This window comes from Asparagus officinalis, unplaced genomic scaffold, assembly GCF_001876935.1.
Source record: "Asparagus officinalis unplaced genomic scaffold, Aspof.V1 AsparagusV1_Un87, whole genome shotgun sequence".
NCBI classification, from domain to species: Eukaryota; Viridiplantae; Streptophyta; class Magnoliopsida; order Asparagales; family Asparagaceae; genus Asparagus; species Asparagus officinalis.
In genome coordinates, this window is record NW_017972353.1 from 66,029 (window position 1) to 66,688 (window position 660).

Here is a 660-nt window from a genome sequence, read left to right on the forward strand (position 1 = left end):
ATACCGTCCTGGCATCGAGTCGGATATTGATGGTGTTAAGCACGGCGCCGGACATAGGCACGCCGAAGTGCATCTCGTACATGGCCGGCGTGTTGGGTGCCAGTACAGACACCTGGAATGAAAAATTAACTGACTAAGGAAAATAGACGCGGAACGTTGGCAGAAGTCAAAATTGACTGTAGACATGTTTACCACGTCGCCGGGGGAGACGCCGAGGGAGGAGAGGGCGGAGGCGAGGCGGAGGCATCGGCGGTAGGTCTGCGACCAGGTGTAGGTGGTGGAGTTGTAGATGATGGAGGTGAGGTCGCCGTAGACCGTCGCGGTGCGTTCGATGAAGCCCAGGGGAGTTAAGGGGGAGGCGTTGGCGGAGTTTGGGCCGAGCTTGTCCATGGAGTGATGAGGAAAGGGTCGTGTGGACACTTTTATCGGGGGAGAATTGAGAGATTTGTTGCTTTAGACCTTTGGAGGATACGGATGAATATAAGGAGAAGATAACTTTGTTGATTTTAGGTGCGGAGTTTGTATGTTTATTGGGTTGTCGGAATTATACGTAACTCGTGATGTAAATTGTGTGATGTGGGGGGATGACATTAGGGGTGTCCATTTGGGCCTAAGGTCCGGGCTCGGCATGGTGTCTGGACCGGACCCGGCCATGCTCGG